At 38.4% G+C, this 20,236-nt stretch overlaps 1 protein-coding gene, 1 long non-coding RNA gene and 1 pseudogene across 4 annotated transcripts in view; 1 reads left to right on the forward strand and 2 right to left on the reverse strand.

The window, feature by feature from the left end:
- HDAC8 (histone deacetylase 8) overlaps window positions 1-20,236 on the reverse strand; it is a 244,890-nt gene that overhangs the window by 90,769 nt on the left and 133,885 nt on the right. The window lies entirely within an intron of this gene.
- LOC307180951 overlaps window positions 1-20,236 on the forward strand; it is a 142,285-nt gene that overhangs the window by 36,189 nt on the left and 85,860 nt on the right. The gene's annotated exons all lie outside the window — the stretch shown is intronic.
- Window positions 9,717-10,319, reverse strand: LOC307180735 (ADP-ribosylation factor-like protein 4A; annotated as a pseudogene). The gene has a single exon. The product of its transcript is annotated as an ADP-ribosylation factor-like protein 4A (transcript).

Here is a 20,236-nt window from a genome sequence, read left to right on the forward strand (position 1 = left end):
GTAGAATCTTGTCCCAATCTCTCCTTCTATTCTCATTTTCCAATATGCTTTTCTATGTGTCCCATACTCCAGCTGTACTGAACCTGTCACTATAATCCCAGCATATGCCGCCCTATCACAAGTATATATATACCTGAAAAAGCAGTACCTGCTAGCTATTATGATTATCAAATAACAATGGATTCTTTCTTCCAGAAATGCCCTTACTCTTTCTCTTCACCTTCAAAAATACTTATATACCTTTCTACTCAATTCAAATGCCACCTCCTCTGTGAAGCCTTTCTTGTTTCCCTCAGTAGGGTTTGTTGCTACTTCTTGTGTGTAGCTCCAGCATTCTGTATCTATAGCCCCTGGGCCACTTAATACAACACATCGTGATTATTTGATTACAGATCTGCCTCCCCCAACAGACTCCAAGCTGCTTGAGGGCAGGTACCATCTCTACTGATTTTTTCATGCCTAGTAGCTAGTAGTGTCGGGCCCAAAGGAGGTACTCAATTATTATTTGATGAAATAAAGAATGAATGACTGAAATGATTCAGGAAAAATCTATGACTTGCTAGTCAAGAAGAGAGAGCAAAAGAGGGGAATTTCATACACAAAGCAGCTGGCCTAATAGCTCAGAGCTGGGAGGGGTAGCCACAAAAAGACTAAAATTGAAGATGTGGGCTGGGTTATAATGGGAGACGAGAGCAAACAGGAAGGGTTGGGTGGACCTAGCTGGGGAAGTGCTATGAAGCCACTGCCCAAAGTCTGGATTTTCATTTGAATGAGTAGGGAGTTGCTGGAGAGTTATTAGAGACACGGTTGAAGCGAAGCCATGAAAAATGACCTGCACTGCAAGGCTGGAAGGAGGCAGCAAGGCCAGCCAGAAGGCAGTCACAATAACCCAGAGCAGAATGGGCATGGCAAGTGCAGGCAGGAGATTCAGGGGGCACAGAAAAGGAGGGGGCTGGATTTGGTGAATGATTGCATTTGGGAGAAGACACAAAGGTAGTGAGAATTGCTGAAGATTATGAAAAGCACAGTAGTACACAGAAAGAACACGAGACCAGCAGTTAGGAAATCAGGGTTCAGTTACAGCACAAAAATTATTCCCTATTAACTTAGTCTTCCTGTGCTTTACCTTCCTAAAGAGTAAAACAAAGAGGTTCCCCATTCAAATTATCGGCAAATCCAGAATTCTTCAATTCTACTTCAAAAATATTTCTTGAATCACACCATCTTCACTGCCACCACCCTAGTCCAGGCCCCAGCAGTCCTCAGCTGGACCAGTGTATTAGCCTGGACAGTGGTCTCTGCACCCTCTCTTGTCCCCACACTATGTGGTCTCCACACAGTAGTCAGCACCATCTTCTAAAAATGTCAATTCGCTTACGTTACTCCTCTGTTTAAAAACTCTTTGACCCCCACTACAATTAGAGTCAGATTACACTCCTTACCTCAGCCTACTAGTCTCCTACATAGTGTGGCTCCTGCCTGCCTCTCTGACCTCATCCCACCCCCCTCACCTCACTCAATACACCCCAGTCGCACAACCTTTCTGCTTTTTCTTGAGCATATCCAGCTCTTTCCTACCTTTTCACATGCTGTTCCCTGAAATGCAGCTTTGTCTGGCTGGGTTCTTCATGGCTTTGGTACTTCAGACCTAGATTTGATCCCCTCAGAGAGGTCAGTCCTGATCTCGGTATCATCTGTTTATTTCCTTAGCACTTATCACAATCTGCAATTATTTTATTACTTGTTTACTGCTGATCTCCCAGGAGACTACAAGTTCTAAAAGGTAGGGCCCCTCTGTCTACTTCACTGTGCATTTGTGAGTGAGTGAATGAGTGAATGAATGAATGAAAGGGGTGATGGAAGCAGAGTTCACCAAAAATGGAGCTGTGAAGAAAAATGGAGGAAAAGATTTTGAAAAGAGTTCCGTGGAATCTTGAGGATAGCATAACTAGTTTCACCCAGCTCGTAGTAAAAACTGTTAAAAGGAATTGAGACAGGAGACAGAGGGCTCAGGCAAAAAATCATGGAGAATCACAGAAGCTGCAGCTAATGGAACTCAATTCAAATTACCAGAAATTTGTTGAGTACTTACTATATGCCAGACTCTACGCTGGGCCTCACTGTGAGACGTATAAAGATGAGTGGACACTTCAAGAGTTTATATTCAGGAGGCCAGAAATAGGAGAGAAGGAAGTGCAAGTGATAATAAAAGGCAGAATTTAATCAAAGGGCGCTGGGGCTAACAAGAAGGGGCTCAGGGAAGGCTTCAGAGAAAGTTACTCTGACGCTGAAGTCAACAAGTTCCAGTCTACAATGAAATACGAGCAGATGCTTCTCTCTGCTCTTCCCCACAAAATACTTCTGAAAAGTAGGATGGAAAGCAAAATATTTTTCAAGATGACTTTTGAGGCACTGTGTTAGTGGGGAAACAACTACGTGAGTTTTGGCCCTACCACTCACTATTTGGGAGACCTTGGACAATTTGCTCATTTCTTTTTCCTAACTATTATTGAGGGCCTGCGCTAGGCACTTTCATATATACTATTTTATTGAATCATTTATCTTTTCTAAGCTTCAGGTTTCTCCATTCCCTTTGAACTTTAGCAGACTAGATTTCTGGTTCCCAGTTGGTGCTGGGTACAGACCTGCAGGTATTCCTTTTTGCCTTCAGGTAGCACCCACACTTTTGCACCAAAGCAACAGACTGGCTTTTGGTAATATCCTAAAGGCACTAGAGTGCACTTTGGCTATTTGGCAGATGGGGAAAAAGATGAAAAAGTTTAAGAAGTGAAGCATAAGTTTCTTTGTGGCACTGTTGGATGAGCACATTTTGAAGTGGTAAACAATGGGGCCTGCCTGCCATGGTAACCTGTTGTATATTGCGAAACGGAGATATTAAGGTGTCAAGAAATGACCACCCTAAAATGTTACTAATGTTAAGGTAAACTGTAATGTCAAAAATTGTAACATGATTGTCTCGAGGTAATGCTGTAAAGACAGGTACTTAGATGACTGGCAAAGTGAGATGGGTGAACAAGAGAAAATCTGTCAGTGCATCTCCAGGAACGACCATGGAGAGGACTGTCTATTTTTGGACAATGGCGTCTTTGCTTCTGTAGACAGAACTATTCCTAGTATGGAGAAGGGCAATTTCTCAGGTACCTAGGCTTGATTAAAAGAAGAACAAAACTCTGGAGACTATCCAATTCCTTTTGTTCTAATTAGGTGTTTGCTGAGCAGCTTTATGGTGTATAACTTGTTTCTTGACTGGGACGACCCACCAGCCAGGAGGGCCTTTATGCTGTTGATCAAAGTCTTGTCTTGCCTAATATACTGCTCATTATAAATGACCACCTTGAGGTGTGCTTTATAAATCAGTCTCTGTGGCTTTGGCAGCATGATTCATTCCCCAGAGACTTAATCATCATGTGACTGAAAATGGGAGAGAAATGTGAGGTGGAAAAACTACAGAGCAGACTGGCTGGAGTATCCTCAAGTGCTCCTCTCCTATGAGGGCTGGCCTGAAGCAGCCAGTGGCTTTACCTATTAAATTACAGCAATAATCATCTCTTATATGTTCAGTGCTTTTAACTTTCAAAGCACTTTCATATATATATATATATATATATATAAAATCTAATTTTATCATTTCATCTATTATACCTTCTTTAGGTCATACTGTTTGCAAAAATACATTTGTAGAGCAGTGGCAAAGACACCAAAAGCAGCAGTAATATTGTCAACACCTTGAAAAAAAATCTGTCTATGATGGGACCTTGACAAAATAAATCAAACTAAAGAAATAAGTGTAGTCAGAGTCTAGGCTGCAGTAAGGTGACCCGGGAATTTGGAGATAGGCTCAGAATGATTCTGAGAGTGAAATAACACAAAGACATGGTTGTAGATGTGTTGCTGATGGAGACCTGGGAAATATCCAAGTGTAATCAAGGTGATCAGGGCATATCTGCAAGACTGGAATGTACTCGAAGAAAGCTGCAATCTAATCAGTTTTACTGTAAACTCTCTGAAGAATAAGGTGCTACAGAGAGGTGGTGTACGAGTTATTTGAAAAAGAGGGATTAGAGAGTGAAGATATGTGACTGTTTGTCCAGCACCCCCCACTCCTCACTATGCAGAGGGACAGGAAGGGATGGGAGAGGGAAGTGTGTACATTTGTGCAGTGGCTGGAGAGCAGAGGGAGCTGGGTAGACCACGTATATGACAGACACACATATTGTGGTCCCTAAGGATGTAGACTCAATTATGAAACAGTCACTTCCTTTACTCTGATTCCATGCTCATCAAGTAACCTTCTGACTTACTAATTCAGTTTCCTAGGTCCCTTGATCCTGGGAAAGAAATGCCCTTGGAGTAGATAAGACTATTGTGGTTACCCAACAGGTATATCTTCCACTGTAAATAAATATAATTGCAATATATTTTATATGTCTCTTCCCCAATTTTTTTATTTTGAAAATTTTCAAATCTAAAGAGAAGCTGCAAAAACAGTAAAATAGATTTCTACTTTTTCTTAAACTAAATTTACCAATTTGCTGATGGAAGTTCAACTGCACCAGCACTATTTATTGAAAAGGCTGTCTTTCCTCCATTGAATTGCTTTTGGACCTTAGTCAAAAATCAGTTGGCTGTATTTGTGTGGGTCTGTTTCTGGGATCTCTATTCTGCTCTTTGATGTGTTTATTCCTTTGCCAATACCACACAGTCTTGATTACTGTACCTATATATTAAATCTCAAAATTGGTAAAGTGATTCCTCCCACTTCATCCTTCTTTTATAAAATTGTTTTAGCTATTCTAGTTCCTTTGTTTTTCCATATAAATTTAATAATAATCTTGTCTATATTTTCAAAAAACATACTGGAATTTTGATAGGAATTATTTTAAACTTGTACATAAATCTGGAAAGAATTGACATCTTTACTACGTGGAGTCTTCTAATCCATGAACACGGTATGTCTTTGCATGAATGTAGATCTTTGATATCTTTCATCAGGGTTTTGTAGTTTTAACATACAAGTCTGGTATGTGTGTGTATATATATATATATATATATATATATATATATATATAGCAATACGTGAGCCTCTCAGTGTTGTGGCCTCTCCCATTGCGGAGCACAGGCTCCGGACGTGCAGGCTCAGTGGCCATGGCTCACGGGCCCAGCCGCTCCACGGCATGTGGGATCTTCCCGGACTGGGGCATGAACCCGTGTCCCCTGCATCGGCAGGCGGACTCTCAAACACTGTGCCACCAGGGAAGCCCTGGTATATTCTTTGTTAGATTTACACCTAAGTATTTCATTTTTTAAAAGCTGATTATAAATTGCATTGTATTTTAAATTTTGGTTTCCATGTGCTCATGGATAGTACATAGAAATACAATTGATTTTTGTATGTCAATCTTGTATCCTGAGACCTTGTTGAAAACATTTATTAGTTCTAGGAGGTTTTTGTAGATTCCTTGGGATTGTATTGTAGACAATAATGTCATTTGCAAATAGGGACAGTTCTATTTTTTCCTTTTTGTTTTGTATGCTCCTCAGATGCTGCTTGTTATGTCTTTCAGCTATGGAATGCACAGAGCAGAGATATTGGTCTGTAGTTTTCCTTTTTTTGTACTGTCTTTGTCTGGTTTTGTTATCAGGATAACACTGGTTTAATGAAATGAGTTGTGAAGTGTTTCTTCCTCTTCTATTTTCTGGAAAGATTTAGATTTGGTTTGAATTCTTCTTTAAACATTTGGTAGAATCCTCCAGTGAAACCATCTAGGCCTGGAGCGTTCTTTTTGGGAGTTTTCAAATACAAATTCAATTTCCTTAATAGTTATAGGTTATTCAAATAATTTCATATTTGGCGAGTTGCAGTAGTATGTGGTTTTTGAGGAAGCAGTTCATTTTATGTAACTTGTCAAGTTTATGTGTGTAGAGTTGTTAGATGTATTCTGTTATTACCCTTTTGATGTCTGTAGGGTTTGTGGTGATACCCCACTTCACTCTTGATTTTGGCAATTTATGTCTTCTCCGTTTTTAAATTTGTCAGTCCTGCTAGAGATCTGTCAATTTTACTGACATTTTCAGAGAACCACCTTTCTGTTTCATTTTCTATATTATTATTGTTTTCAGTTTCATTTAATTTGCTCTACCTAGTATGTTAAGGTGGCAACTTAAATTATTGATTTGAGATTATCCTTTTTTTTTTTTTAGGATTTGGTACTGTAAATTCCCCTCTCAGCACTGATTTAGCTGTGTCCCACAAATTTTGATATGTTGTATTTTCATTTTAAATCATTTAAATGTAATTTGTGATTCTCCATGAAATTTGCTTTTTGACAAATGGATTATTCAGGAGTGTGTTCTTTAAGTATCTAAATGTTTGGAGATTATCCTATTATCCTTTATTAATTTGTTTGATTCTATTTTGGTCAGAAAATATACCCTGTTTGATTTCCTTCTTTTAAATTTGCTGAGATTTCTTTGTGGTCCACGATGTGGTCTATCTTTATTTTTAAAATTTTAATATCATTGTGATAAAGTATATAAAACATAAAATATGCCATTGCAACCATTTTAAGTATAATATTCAGTGTATTAAGTACATTCACAGTATTGTGCAATCATCACCACTATCTGTTCCAAAACTTTTCTATCACCCCAAATAGAAATTCTGTACCCATTAAGCAATAACTCACCATTCTCCCTTCCCCCAATCCCTGGTAACTTCTAACCTACTTTCTGTCTATATGAATTTGCCTATTGTAGATATTTTGTGTAAGTGGAACTATAAAATATTTGTCCTTTTGTGCCTGGATTATTTCACTTGGCATAACGCTTTCAAGGTTTATCCATGTCATAGCTTATATCAGAACATCATTTCTTTCTATGGCCAAATAGTATTTCATTGTATGGATATACCACGTTTTGTTTATCCATTCACCTACTGATGGACATTTGAGCTATTTCCCCTTTGGCCTATTGTGAATAATGCTACAGTAAACACCGAATACAAGTATCTGTTTAAGTCCCTGTTTTCAGTTCTTTTGGGCATATAACTTGGAGTGTAACTGCTGGGTCATATGGTAATTCTATACTGAACTTTTTGAGGAACCACCAAACTGTTATCCACAGTGGCTGTGCCATTTTACATTCCCAGTGGCAATTTACAAGAGTTCGAATTTCTCCACATCCCCAGTAACACCTGCTATTTTCATTTTAAAAATTATAGTTATCCCAGTAAAGTGGTTTCTCATTGAGGTTTTGATTTGCAGTTCCCTAATAACTAATGATGTTGAGCATCTTTTCATGAGCTCATTGGCCATTTGTAAATCTTCTCTGGAGAAATGTCTATTTAATTCCTTTGCCAATTTTTTTTAAACATCTTTATTGGAGTATAATTGCTTTACAATGGTGTGTTAGTTTCTGCTTTATAACAAAGAGAATCAGCTATACATATACATATATCCCCATATCTCCTCCCTCTTGCGTCTCCTTCCCTCCCACCCTCCCTATCCCACCCTTCTAGGTGGTCACAAAGCACTGAGCTGATCTCCCTGTGCTATGTGGCTGCTTCCCACTAGTTATCTATTTTACATTTGGTAGTATATATAAGTCCATGCCACTCTCTCACTTCGCCCCAGCTTACCCTTCCCCCTCCCCATGTCCTCAAGTCCATTCTCTACATCTGTGTCTTCATTCCTGTCCTGCCCCTAGGTTCTTCAGAACCATTTTTTTTCAGATTCCATATACATGTGCTAGCATATGGTATTTGTTTTTCTCTTTCTGACTTACTTCACTCTGTATGACAGACACTAGGTCCATCCACGTCACTACAAATAACTCAATTTCGTTTCCTTTTATGGCTGAGTAATATTCCATTGTATATATGTGCCACATCTTCTTTATCCATTCATCTGTCAACTGACACTTAGGTTGTTTCCATGGCCTGGCTGTTGTAAAAAGAGCTGCAGTGAACATTGTGGTACATGCCTCTTTTTGAATTATGGTTTTCTCAGGGTATATGCCCAGTAGTGGGATTGCTGGGTCGTATGGTAGTTCTATTTTTAGTTTTTTAAGGAACCTCCCTACTGTTCTCCATAGTGGCTGTATCAATTTACATTCCCACCAACAGTGAAAGAGGGTTCCCTTTTCTCCACACCCTCTCCAGCATTTATTGTTTACAGATTTTTTGATGATGGCCATTATGATTGGTGTGAGGTGATACGTCACTGTAGTTTTGACTTGCATTTCTCTAATGATTAATGATGTTGAGCATTCTTTCATGTGCTTGTTGGCTATCTGTATATCTTCTTTGGAGAAATGTCTATTTAGGTCTTTTGCCCATTTTTGGATTGGGTTGTTTGTTTTTTTGATATTGAGCTGCATGAGCTGCTTGTAAATTTTGGAGATTAATCCTTTGTCAGTTGCTTCATTTGCAAATATTTTCTCCCATTCTGAGGGTTGTCTTTTCGTCTTGTTTATGGTTTCCTTTGCTGTGCAAAAGGTGTTAAGTTTCATTAGGTCCCATTTGTTTATTTTTGTTTTTATTTCCATTGCTCTAGGAGGTGGGTCAAAAAGGATCTTGCTGTGATTTATGTCATAGAGTGTTCTTCCTATGTTTTCCTCTAAGAGTTTAATACTTTCTGGCCTTACCTTTAGGTCTTTAACCCATTTTCAGTTTACTTTTGTGTATGGTGTTAGGGAGTGTTCTAATTTCATTATTTTACATGTAGCTGTCCAGTTTTCCCAGCACCACTTATTGAAGAGGCTGTCTTTTCTCCATTGTATATTCTGGCCTCCCTTATCAAAAATAAGGTGACCATATGTGCGTGGGTTTATCTCTGGGCTTTCTATCCTGTTCCATTGATCTATATTTCTGTTTTTGTGCCAGTACTATACTGTCTTGATTACTGTAGCTTTGTAGTATAGTCTGAAGTCAGGGAGCCTGATTCTTCCAGCTCCATTTCTGTTTCTCAAGATTGCTTTTTTTATTCGGGGTCTTTTGTGTTTCCATACAAATTGTGAAACTTTTGTTCTAGCTCTATGAAAAATGCCATTGGTAGTTTGATAGGGATTGCATTGAATCTGTAGATTGCTTTGGGTAGTATAGTCATTTTCACAATGTTGATTCTTCCAAGCCAAGAACATGGTATATCTCTTGATCTGTTTGTATCATCTTTAATTTCTTTCATCAGTGTCTTAGTTTTCTGCGTACAGGTCTTTTGTCTCCTTAGGTAGTTTATTCCTAGGTATTTTATTCTCTTTGTTGCAATGGTATATGTGAGTGTTTCCTTAATTTCTCTTTCAAATTTTTCATCATTAGTGTATAGGAATGCAAGAGATTTCTGTGCATTGCCAATTTTTTTTTTTTTTTTTTTTTTAGGCTGACACTCTTCAAAGTTTTATTTCACTAACTTCAGGTCAAATTTCCACAGCTGTTTTCTGGTCAATTTTATATCTTTGCTTGGCTTCCCAAAATGGTAGTACCAAAAGATTTGTGGGGTAGGGAGAAGAGGCCATTTTAAGAAGCACTGTATTTACTCATCTTCCACAAGGCAACAGAGTTGGACATCTGATTGTTCAACCAAACAAAGCTTTAACAGCATCCAGGAGGGCAGGCAGGCAAACCAGGCTGTCGACACTCTTCCATTTGTCAAAATCAGACCACAGAAAACCTACTCCACACAGACCTAAAAGGTTATCACCATTCATCTTTTCTTTTTCTGCTGCTCCAAAATTTTTCTTCTTTTAATTATCATATCATGTAGTTTCTCAAGTCCTTCCTTCAGTCCATCACCTATGATTGCACAGGTGGGCTGAAAATGCCAGGGAGTTGATGAGCTCAGTTCACTCATTGCTAACAATTTCTCAATTTCTGAGAGAGAAAATGAGTTCCTCAGGTCTTGTTTTTTAGCAACTATAAGCACAGGAACTCCTTGATTTTCTGATATCCTAGTTATTTTATGAAGTTCAGTTTTGGCTTCTTCCATCCTTTCAACATCAACAGAGTCCACAACAAACACAATGCCATCTGCGCATCTGGTATATGACTTCCACAGTGGCCTTAATTTCTCCTGACCACCTACATCCCAGAAGTGAAAAGTTACTTTTAGAATTTCCCAAGGTTACCTTAATTTTTTCCATGTTAAATCCTTTGGTAGGTACGGTATTACAATTTCATTGAACTGCAGCCTGTATAACACAGTTGTCTTTCCAGCAGAGTCCAAACCCATAATGACAAAGTGGAAGGACTGAAATGAAGGCAGGCTGGACAGGATCAAAGTCTGGTCTGACAATCCATTCCCCATTTCCATCTGCAAAGAAGTGTTCCAAACTGAAAGGCTTTCTTCTTACTGCTTGAGAACTCTTCTTCCTAGGGGATCCAGCTACCAGACTCCCGAATTGGAGCCTGGATCCAAATGAGAAAGCATTGGTAGGCTTTTCTACTTGGGGGCAGAGAAGCACCCCACCGCCACTCAGCTTAGCTCTCCACGCAACTCTGGTGGTTGCCTCACTAGAAACCGTGGCTCCAGACTATGACCACACCCACTCCACGTGGCCCACCCCTGAGCCCCAATCCCATTGGTCACCTGTGTCAGCGCGTCCATGCCACACGCGCCCCTGCGCCCTAACTGGTGAAAGTAACTGCCGCTCCCAGCATGGCAGAGCCAGGCTCTCCCTCGGTCCACAGGCACCACCTTTTGCCTTCAAGTTAGAAAAGAGGGCGCCTGTGGAAGAGCCGAGCGACCCCTGCAGGGGAAGGGGAGCCTCGGCCGGTCGGTCACGTCACCGCCAGCCGGCTCGCTCCGCCCACCCGGGTGCACCTGCAGTGCGGACACCGTGCCGAGGTTCTCACATCCAGCCCGCGGTCACCACTGGTGTGTTTAACCCTTTGTCCGCTGGCCAGAGGGTGCTCCCTGTGGCTGCGCCAGCCCACAGGAGTGAATGATCTGACCTGCGGCAGCTGCCGGGGAAGGCCTGCTGTCCCTGCAGCACGATCCCTTCACCTCACCGCTCCGCACCCAGCCTGCCAATTTTTCAAATGGGTTATTTGTCTTCTTGTTGAGCTTAGGAGTTTTTTATATATTATGAATATTAAATCCTTATTAGATGATTTGCAAATATTTTCTCCCATTCTATAGATTTTCTTTTCACTTTCTTGATAATGTATTTTGATCCACAATAGTTTTAAATTTTTATAAGTCAAATTCATCTATTTTTTTCTCTTGTTGTCATGTCTAAGAATCCACTGCCAATTCCAAGGTCATGAAGATTTATGTTTTATGTTTTCTTCAAGAATTTTATGGTTTTAGGTCTTATATTTAGACTGGTGATCTATTTTGAGTTAATTTTTGCATATGGTGTGTGGTAGGGAGTCCAACTTCATTGTCTTGCATGTGGATATCCAGTTGTCCAAGCACCATTTGTTGAAGAGATAATTCTTTCCCCATTAAATGAATTTGGCATCTTTGTTGAAAATCAATTGGCCATAGATGTATGGGTTTATTTCTGGACTTACAATTCTATATCATTGGTCTATATGCCTGTCCTTCTGCCAATACCACACTGTTTTGATTACTGTAGCATTGTAGTAAGTTTTGAAATTGGGAAGTGAGTCCTATAACTTTGTTCTTTTTCAAGATTGTTTTGGTTATTTGGGGCCTCTTGAGATTCCATATGAAGTTGAGGATTGGCCTTTTCATTTCTGCAAAAAAAAAGGCTGTTGAGATTTTGACAGGTATTACAGTGAATCTATAGGCTGCTTTGGGCAGTACTGACATATTAACAATATTAAGTCTTATAATCCGTGAATACAGGATGCTGTTCCATTTATTTAGGTCTTCCTTAATTTCCTTCAGCAAATATTTTGTAATTTTCAATGTACCAGTCATTCACCTCCTTGGTTAAATTTATTCTTGGGTACTTTATTCTTTGGGATGCTATATGGAATTGCTTTCTTAAAAAGTTTTGGATTGTTTATTGCTGGTGTATAAAAACACATTTGATTTTGTGTGTGTATTGTAACCAGCAAAATTGCTGAGTTTGTTCATTAGCTCTAGTAGCTTTCATGTGGATTCTTTGGAATCTTCTATATGTATGATCATGTCATCTGTGAATAGGGAGAGTTTTATTACTTGCATTCCAATCTTAATGCCTTTTATTTCCTGTTTTCTTGTCTAATTGCTCTGGCTAGAAATTCTAGTATAATAGCAGTGGTAAAAGTGGGTGTCTTGTCTTAATTCCTGATCTTAGTGGGAAAGTGTTCATCTTTCACCATTGACTATGTTAGCTGTAGGTTTTTCGTAAATGCCCTTTATCATGTTGAGGAGTTTCTGTTTATTCCTGACATTCTGAATGCTTTTATCATAAGTGGGTGTTGGATTTTGTCAAATGCCTTTTCTGCATCAATTGAGATGATCATGTAGCTTTTCCCCTTTGTTATATTAATGTGATGTATTATATTGATTGATTTTCTTACGTTGAACCATCCTTGCACACCTGGGTTAAATTCCCCTTGGTCATTTTAATATGCAGTTGAATTCAATTTCCTAGTATTTTGTTAAAGGACTTTTGCATCTATAATCATAAGATATTTGGGGCTGTAATTTTCTTTTCTTGTTAGGTCTTTATCTGGCTTTGGTATCAGGGCAATGGTGGCCTCCTAGCATGAGTTGGGAAGTGTTCAATCTTATTCAGTTATCTGGAAGAGTTTGAGGCAAATTGGTATTAATTCTTTAAATGTTTTGTAAAACTCACCAGTGAAGCCATCTGGTTGTGACTTTTCTTTGTTGGGAGGTTCTTCATTACTAATTCAATTTAAATATTTTACTTGTTACAGATCTATTGAGATGCTATATTTCTTCTTGAGTCAGTTCTGGTAACTTTTTTATTTCTAGAATTTGTCCATATCATCTAGGCAATCTAATTTGTTAGCATACAATTGTTAGTTGCATTCTCTTATAATCTTAAAACATATCTCTGTAAGTTTGGCAATAATGTCCTTCATTTATTTATTTATTTATTTATTTATTTATTTATTTATGGCTGCACTGGGTCTTAGTTGCTGCATGTGGGCTCTTTCGTTGAGGTGTGTGGGCTCTTTGTTGTGGTTCACGGGCTTCTCTCTAGTTGTGGCACATGGGCTCCAGAGTGTGTGGGTCTAGTAGTTGTGACATGCGTGCTCTCTAGTTGTGGCGTGTGGGCTCCAGAGCATGTGGGCTCTGTAGTTGTGGCTTGTGGGCTCTCTAGTTGTGGTACATGGGCTCAGTAGTTGTGGTGCTTGGGCCTAGTTGCCCCACGGCCTGTGGGATCTTAGTTCCCTGACCAGGGATTGAACCTGCGTCCCCTGCATTGTAAGGCAGATTCTTAACCACTGGACCACCAGGGAAGTCCCAATGTCCTTCCGTTGATTTCTGAATTTAGTTATTTGTGTCTTCTCTCTCTCTCTCTTTTTTCTTTATCAGTCTAGCTAAAGGTTTGTCAATTTTGTTGCTCTTTTTTTTAAAAAAAAGATTATTCATTTATTTAGTTTTGGCTGCATTGCTGTGCGTGGGCTTCCTCTAGTTGTAGTGAATGGGGGCTACTCTTTGTTGCAGTGTGTGGGCTTCTCATTGCGGTGGCTTCTCTTGCTGCAGAGCACAGGCTCTATGTGCACGGGCTTCAGTAGTTGTGGCACATGGGCTCAGTAGTTATGGCCCATGGGCTATAGAGCACAGGCTCAGTAGTTGTGGTGCATGGGCTTTGCTGCTCTGCAGCATGTGGGATCTTCCCATACCAGGGTTTGAACCCATGTTCCCTGCATTGGCAGGCGGATTCTCAACCACTGCACCACCAGGCAAGTCACTGTTCCTCTTTTCAAAGAACCAACTTTTGGGTTTGTTCATTCTCTGTACTGTTTTTCTATTCTCTATTTAATTTATTTCTATTCTAATCTTTGTTGTTTCCTTTCTTCTGCTAGCTTTGGATTTAGTTATCTCTTCTTTTTCTAGTTCCTCAAGATGTAAAAGTAGTTTATTGATTTGAGATCTTCTTTTTAATGTAGGCATTTACAGGTATAAATTTCCCTCTGATTATGGCTCTTGCTGCATCTCATGAGTTTTATATGTTGCATTTTCATTTTCTTTCATTGCAAAGTATTTTCTCATTTCCACTGTGTTTTCTTCTTTGATCCATTAGTTGTTTTAAGAGTGTGTTGCTTAATTTCCACATATTTTTGAACTTCTCACTTTCCCCTCTGTTGTTGTTTCTTTTAGCTTTATTCCACTGTGGTTAGAAAAGACAGTTTGAATGATTTCAATCTTCTTAAATGTATCGAAACTTGTTTTGTGGCCTAACATATGGTCAATCCTGGGGAATGTTCTATGTCCACTTGAAAAGAATGTGCATTCTGCTGTTGTTGGGGGGAATGTTCTCTCTACGTATCCTTCTGGTCTAATTGGTTTATAATGCTATTCAAGTTCTCTATTTCCTTATTGCCCTTATGTCTAGATGTTCTAACTATTATCGAAAGTGGTATTTGAAGTCTCCAACTATTACAGTAGAACTGTCTATTTTTCTTCTCAATTCTGTAAATGTTTGCTTTCTACACTTTGGGGCTCTGTTGTATAGTATAAATAGGTTTATAATTGTTATATATTCCTGATGAATTGATCCTTTTATCAATATATAATGTCTTTGTCTCTTGTAACACTTCTTGACATAAAGTCGATTTTGTCTGATATTAGTATAAGCCAACCTCAGCTCTTTTTGGTTACCATTTGCATGGAATATTTTTTTCCATCCTTTCTTTCACTTTCAACCTACTTATTTCTTTGGATCTAAAGTAAATTTCTCATAGACAGCATACAGTTGCACCGTAGTTTCTTTTTTTAATTTACTCTGCCCAATCTCTGCCTTTAATTGGACACTTTAATTAATTTACATTTAATGTGTTTGCTAATAAGGAAGGCTTTCTGCCATTTCTTATACTATCTTTGTCCCTCATTTATTACATTAATGTCTTCTTTTGTATTTAGTTGATTATTTGTAGTGAACCTTTTTGATTCTCTTCTCATTTCCATTTGTACATTAAAAGAACATTTATTTTGTAGTTACCATAGGAATTACATTTAACATCCTAAATTTATTATAATATAGTTTGAATTGATACCAACTTAACTTCAATAGCATATAAAAACTCTGCTATTATTCAGTTCCATCCCTTCCTTATGTTGTTGTTGTCACAAATTACATCTTTAGATATTGTGTGCCCAATAACAGATTTATAATTATTCTTATGCTTTGTTTTTTATGTCATGTAGAAAAGAAAGAGTGGAGTTACAAACCAAAAGTGCAATACTAGCTTGCCCATGTAGTTCTCTTTACCAGAGAACTTTATTTCTTCATATAGCTTCACGTTATTGTCTAGTGTCCTTTCATTTCAACTTGAAGGACTTCTTTTTGCCCCATTTTTTCTCAGGTAGGTCTAGTGTTAACAAACTCCCTCAACTTTTGTTTATCTGGGAATGTCTTAATTTCTCCCTCAATTTTGAAGAAGAATTTTGCCGAATATAGAATTCTTAGTTGACAGGTTTTTTTTTTTCAGTGCTTTAAATATGTCATCCAACCACCTTCTGGTCTACATGGTCTCTGATGAGAAATCAGCTTTTAATCTTATTGAGGATCCCTTGTATGTGACTAGTTGCTTCTCTTTTGCTGCTTTCAAGATTCTGTTTGTTTGTCTTTCAAGAGTTTGATTGTAATGAGTGTTGGTGTGGATTGCATCTATCCTCCTTGGAATTCATTGAGCTTCTTGGATGTGTAGATAATGTCTTCCATCAAATTTGGGAAGCTTTCGGCCTTTACTTCTTTAAACATTCTTTCTGACTTTCTCTCTCTCTTTTTCTTCTGGGACTCCCATAATGGTGTCCCATGGGTCCCTTAGGCTCTGTTCTCCTTTCTTCATTCTTTTTTTCTTTCTGTCCCTTGGACTAGGTAATTTTAATTTTCCTATCTTCAAATTCACTGATCTTGTGCCTGAAGCTTCTAGTGAATTGCTAGCATTTTGACAGATTTCCTTGAATGTCAGGAGTTTTTTAAAATGACAAAAAACACCTCTTCCAGTCTTTAAGGTCTTCTCAGGTCTTTTCTGAGCATGCTATATGCCCTGGGCATTTCCCCATATACACAGGTGCTTTTGACTGCCTTCATTTTCCAAAGAAATACTCTCTCTGGCTTTTCCTCCCAGGCCTTAGGTTGTCTATTTTATGTCTAAACTGCAATCTTTTGCCTCAGGAATCTGTGGGTTGTTCATCTACATTACGATGTTTTCAAGCAATGCTCACCACTTTTATGACCTAGTTGAGTTTCAAGTTAGGTGTAACAGAGATGAGTACCCTGCATCTGTCATCCAGGTAGCCCCTGACAGGTTAGAATAAATCTACACAGTAATTTTCAAATAAGGTCTACTCTCTTCCCTCTTGAACCATGGTCCAGGGTTCTACACTAGGAACATATTTTCGAGAGTGCTGCCCAGTTGGGATGGGAGTAGGACAAGGGCAAGTAAAAATGCCATAAAGCTCTCCTACCATTAAAAAGCTAGGTACCTTTTTACTTGTACCATGAGCTGTTGTTTTCCTTTAACAGTTTATTCCAGGGGGCATTGCATTTGAACTAGGATTACATGGTACACCTTGATATGACCCTTAACTTTTATTTATTTCATTTGTATTTTGATCAAAGTAATAGTTTAATAACATGCACATAGTTTACAAAGTTAAACATTACCTAAGTCTTACGATGACACACAGCAGTTCTCTAACTTATCCCTTCACGTTTCCAATTTCTATTTCCAACAAACAGCCACATTTCATTCTTTTAGTCACTTCTAGTACTTCTCTGTATATATTCAAATAAAATGAGAAGATTGGTAGTTGTTTTTCAATATTTGATATGCTCTACTGACTTCCTTCTATGGAAGATTATAATTGAGTCCTACTACTATCTCCCACATCCATCTACACACACATTTCACCTTGTCTCATACTCCACATTTAATTATCCCAGAATTGTTGGCCAAATTAACATTCAGTGTTTAAAGTTATGGTGACAACAAATACTGTTCACAGCTGAGCCAGCTGCTATACAGTATGGCTACTTTTCCTTCCTTGGAAATTTTTTTCCTGGAATTAATAATTACCTCACCTTATATATGTTGTCTAGCTTTCTATGTACTTATCATTAATGCATATCAATTCCTATGTATTTATCACTAACTCATGCCACACTCTTTGACAAAACTGTAGTATTCTCAGTATTGTCAACCACACCAGGCAATCTGTGAATTCCACCTTCTCCTCAGAACCTTTCCCTGAAGCTCTCCAATTTGGACTGTTTGATTTCTAGGCCTCTGTACAGCTGGTATATGGGACCTTCTCCTCACTGCCATCCTGAGAAATCCCTGCTGTTCTCTCCTGCATTGGATCCTCTGTTTCCTGGATCATATGTTTTCTGCTTTCTGGATTTACTGCCCTCGTTTTGTTGGGTACCTACTCCAAGATTCCTGAACTTGCATGCCTGAAAATGTCTGTATTCTATCCTTGCAATTGATTGGTAGTTTGGCTGCATATGGAATTCAAGGCCCAATGTCTTCAAGCTTTCAGTATTGTTGATAAGAAGTCCAAAGGCATTCTGATTTTAGAACCTTTTTGTGTGACCCCAAATTTTCCTCCCTAGAAGCTTTATAGCTTTTAGAATAATTTCTTTTCCCCTTTGCTCTAAAGTTTTATGATATGACTTGAGGTGTGTTTTTCCTTTATGGTGCTGGGCAACCAGTGGGCCCTGTCAGTCTGGAAATTAATGTCCTTAGGTTTGGGGGAGATTTTCTTTTATTATTTATTTGATAATTTCCTCTCCTTAATTTTCTTCTCAAGAATTATTTTTATTGGATGTTGGACCTCATGGATTAATTGTTTAATTTTCTTATTTTTCTCTTTTCCGTTTCTCATCTCTCTACCTATTAATTGTTTTCTTAGAGATTTCTTCAACTATATCTTCCAACACCTTGTTGAAAAAAAATTTTTAAACCACTTTAGTCATTTCTAAGCGTTCAGTTCAGTGGCATTAAGTACATTCACAAAACTGCAACCATCATCACTATGCATTTGCAGAACTTTTTTTTTTGCAGAACTTTTTAATCATCTTAAACATAAGCTACAAACCCATTAAACAATAACTCCCTATTCTTCCCTCTCCCTAACCCCTGGTAAACTCTAAATCTACTTTCTGTCTCTATGAATTTGCTTATTCGAAGTACCTCATATAAGTGGAATCATACATTGTTTGCCATTTTGTGTCTGGCTTATTTCACTTAGCATACTGTTTTTAAGGTTCATCCATATTGTAGTATGTATTAGAATTCCATTCCTTTTAAAGGCTGAGTAATATTCCATTGTATGTAAATACCATATTTGTTTTTCCATTCATCTTTTGATGTATATTTGGGTTGTTCCCACCTTTTGGCTTTTTAAAATAATGCTGTAATTACAGTGATATACAAGTGTCTGCTTTCAATTCTTTGGGGAATATACCTAGAGGAAGAATTGCTGGGTCATATGGTAATTCTGTGTTTAACTTTTGGGGGAACTGTCAAGCTGTTTTCCACAGTAGCTGCACAATTTTACATTCCCACCAATAAGGCACAAGGGTTCCAATTTTTCCATGTCCTTACCAACACTTGCTATTTTCCATTTAAAAAATAATATCCATCTTAACAGGTATGAAGTGATAACTCACTGTGGTTTCTTACCATTGTAAAGTTGACTTTTCTTTGATTTGGCATTTTCTTGATTGCTGTAAACCTTTGACTGTTTCCAGAGTTTTGACAAGTTGTTTCTGACAGTTTCTGTTTGTTTTTCTATGCTTCTGTGGAGTGATGGTAGCTCGGCATTGCCTACTCCATCATTTTTATATGGTATATCTTGGTATATGTTCCATGGGTGCTTGAGAAGAATGTATATTCTGCTGTTATTGGGTGAAGTGTCCTATAACTGTCAGTTAGATCCTCTTGGTTGATGGTTGTGTTGAGTTCTTCTTTATCTTTCCTGATTTCCTGTCTAGTTGTTGTATCACACCCATAACAGGAACGGATAAAACTAACTTCTTTCTCCCAATGAAGGTAAGAGAACTTAAGGTAGCTTAGGGAAGAATATAAGCGAGAGTTTCCATGACTTTCTAAAAGCCTGATGTCTTTCAATTGCAGGTCTGCCTCTGCTGCTTCATCTCCCACTATTTCCTCAGATACCCTACATACATAGTAAACTATTTATAGTTCCCCAAGATCATGTGCTCTTTTACCTTTCTCTGGCTTTGTACCTGCAATCACTTTTCTTGAAATGTCCTCCCCTTGAGTATCTTTAAAGATTCAGCTCATATATTACCTCCCTTATGAAACTTTTGCTGATCACTTAGAGCAACTTGAATATATCTTTCTTTGGATGCTAATTTACAATGAAGCTAATCATAAATCTTCAAAGTCCCTCACTTGGACAGACACTTTCCAAGGTCCTGGGAGGAGCCCTAACATTATTTTACAAGGGTATATATATATATATATATACCCTTGTAAAATAATATGTACATTATATAAAATAAAAAAAAATATATAATCTAATTTGCAAAGTAAGATATTTAACCATATTCAGTTAAGACTTTTCTCCAGTCTGACTTTTCCTCCATCAGACATCCCCCTTGTGTTGGGTGGCACTGGAGTGGCTAAGAGGAAATTGAGTTGTGGATAGATTTAGTTTGGGTTTAATGGGATATATTTATGTGGTTTGCAATGACTTATGTGTATAGTTAATTTATTGCTAATGGTGTAGGAATGGCTTCAGGAATGCTCCCATAACCTGATGTCTTGGCTCACCCAGCATCTTTACACAAAACAGAGAGAGCCAGAGGTATTATAGCCATATGAATGTATCCTATAGTGCCCTGTCTTAGACATGTTGGGGAGCAGAGGAGAAACAAAGCTTGAAATGTACAAAGCCCAAAGTTAGTCTGTGGAAAATTCTTCTAATCATCACATTTAAATTTTAAGTGAAGGATTTTTTTGTTTTGTTTTGTTTTGTTTTTTGTGGTACGTGGGCCTCTCACTGTTGTGGCCTCTCCCGTTGCGGAGCACAGGCTCCGGACGCGCAGGCTCAGTGGCCATGGCTCACGGGCCCAGCTGCTCTGCAGCATGTGGGAT

This window comes from Stenella coeruleoalba, assembly GCF_951394435.1.
Source record: "Stenella coeruleoalba genome assembly, chromosome: X".
In the NCBI taxonomy this organism is placed as follows: Eukaryota; Metazoa; Chordata; class Mammalia; order Artiodactyla; family Delphinidae; genus Stenella; species Stenella coeruleoalba.